The sequence below is a fragment of the Schistocerca serialis genome, unplaced genomic scaffold (genome assembly GCF_023864345.2).
Source record: "Schistocerca serialis cubense isolate TAMUIC-IGC-003099 unplaced genomic scaffold, iqSchSeri2.2 HiC_scaffold_1132, whole genome shotgun sequence".
In the NCBI taxonomy this organism is placed as follows: Eukaryota; Metazoa; Arthropoda; class Insecta; order Orthoptera; family Acrididae; genus Schistocerca; species Schistocerca serialis.
In genome coordinates this window covers 40,001-42,500 of record NW_026047329.1, presented here as the reverse complement: position 1 = coordinate 42,500, position 2,500 = coordinate 40,001, and the positions used below count along the sequence as shown (strand labels likewise).

Here is a 2,500-nt window from a genome sequence, read left to right as displayed (position 1 = left end):
CCCGTGCTGGCTGCACAGACACGCCCACGCCGGCGCCGTCCGCTATCACTGTCGTGCTGCCCTCGTAGCACCGCTCGACATACTCGACAAAGCAATCCGGCAGGCCATGCGCCTTCAGCACGGGGCGAAGGGCAGCATGATCTACCGAATCGAATGCCTTAGATACGTCGATCGATGCCACAAAGACAGAGCGGCAGGAGCGAACTGCGTCGGTGAGAGCAGTGTCCAAGATGAAGGTATTTTCCAACATCCCATCCCGAGGGATGAATGCCCGCTGACGTTCGTCCACAGCACATGCGCGCATCAGGCGTGACGCGAGAACCTTGTGAAAGGTCCGCGCCAACACCGAGCAGACCGTAATGGGGCGAAAGTCAGCGGGGGATGTTGGTGCAGCCGTTTTCGGGAGAAGGGACGTCCGCGCGCGAAGCAGGCGTTCCGGAAGGGCGCGGGCCAGAAGGAAGAGATTCATCACTTTCACCAGGACTTCGTGCGGCAGGCGCCGCAACTCCGCTGGGGTAAGGCCGTCCGGCCCGGCTGCTGATCCCCTGGGCGGCAACGCGGCGGCGACCTCCTCATGTGTGACCGGCCCCCATATGCACTCGAGAGCGACAGGCTCTGAGTGCGGGAGGAGGCGGTCACGAATGAAGCCCGCGGTGGAGATGGGCTTCTTGGTGAAGAGGTCCGCCCAGAAGTCCAGCAGACCAGGGATGGCAGGTGGCGGCTGGAGCAGGGTGCCATCCAAGAGGCCGCGCACGCAACGTGCACGCGACCGTCGGAAGGCATCCTGCGTTCTCGCGTACTCCCAGCGGCGCCGCTTGCGCTTCTGCGTCGGCGGCGCGGCAGGCGGCCGCTTCGATGGTTGGCGCGGCCGCTGTGTCCTGGTGATCGATCTCTCCCCTCTGGACCCGACCGACGCAAGGGCATCCGGGAGCATGCCCAGGATGACATCGGGCGGCGTGCCCCGCCCCAGACCTATGACACGATCCAGGGCAGAGAAACGCTGGGGGGAAGCGGGTAGCCCCGCCAGATGCTCCCAGATGGCGGCGTCAGTCGGCCCCTCCGGCGGCGGCCCGGTGGTGTCGGCCGCGAAGTCCTCGGCTGCGTCGACGGGCGGCGCAGCGGCCTCGCCCGCGTCAGGCAGCGGGCTCGCTGCTCCCCGGCGGGACGCCGGCTCTTCCCCCCGACCGATCTCAAGCGCCTCCATGAATTGGCGGACAAGCTGCTTGTGGGCAGCTTGCCGCCGTCGGCACTTGATTGCCTCGAGCGTTCGGTCGGGGAACATCCTGATGAGTTCTTGATTGACGAAGAAGAACCGGGCGTCCCTCTCAAGGAACAGTTCGGCCTCCGCCTTGGCGAGCGACAGGACTTCTTCCTCCGTCCACCTCGCGCGATGCCTCTCCGTGACGATCTCCGCGTTGGCGGCCGCAAGATGTTGGCGGCGGCGATGGACCCCGAGACCGTTCTTGGTTGTAAAGCTGCGGTGGCACTCACTACAGGTATACATAGCTGCAAAAGTTACAAGATTTTCGGCACGGCCGGTTGGCCGGCTAGGTGCTGGGGGAGTTGGGGTGGCACCTTCAGCGGAAGGGCCACCACTTATTCTCTGCTTACTGCCCCCAACTAAAACTTAAACTTAAACTTAAGAGAGTCATAGTTACTCCCGCCGTTTACCCGCGCTTGCTTGAATTTCTTCACGTTGACATTCAGAGCACTGGGCAGAAATCACATTGCGTCAACACCCGCTAGGGCCATCGCAATGCTTTGTTTTAATTAGACAGTCGGATTCCCCCAGTCCGTGCCAGTTCTGAGTTGATCGTTGAATGGCGGCCGAAGAGAATCCGCGCACCCGCGCGCCCCCGGAGGAGCACGCTAAGGCGGACGCGGCCTCGCAGCAAGGAAGATCCGTGGGAGGCCAAGGCACGGGACCGAGCTCGGATCCTGCACGCAGGTTGAAGCACCGGGGCGCGAACGCCGCGCAGGCGCGCGCATCCTGCACCGCCGGCCAGCACGAGGCCAACCAACGGCGAGAGCAGACCACGCCCGCGCTAAACGCCCGCACTTACCGGCACCCCTACGGCACTCACCTCGCCCAGGCCCGGCACGTTAGCGCTGACCCACTTCCCGACCAAGCCCGACACGCCCCGATCCTCAGAGCCAATCCTTATCCCGAAGTTACGGATCCAATTTGCCGACTTCCCTTACCTACATTATTCTATCGACTAGAGGCTCTTCACCTTGGAGACCTGCTGCGGATATGGGTACGAACCGGCGCGACACCTCCACGTGGCCCTCTCCCGGATTTTCAAGGTCCGAGGGGAAGATCGGGACACCGCCGCAACTGCGGTGCTCTTCGCGTTCCAAACCCTATCTCCCTGCTAGAGGATTCCAGGGAACTCGAACGCTCATGCAGAAAAGAAAACTCTTCCCCGATCTCCCGACGGCGTCTCCGGGTCCTTTTGGGTTACCCCGACGAGCATCTCTAAAAGAGGGGCCCGACTTG

The 2,500-nt window shown here is 63.2% G+C and overlaps 1 pseudogene; it reads right to left on the bottom strand.

The window, feature by feature from the left end:
• LOC126432398 (large subunit ribosomal RNA) overlaps window positions 1-2,500 on the bottom strand; it is a 7,711-nt pseudogene that overhangs the window by 3,189 nt on the left and 2,022 nt on the right.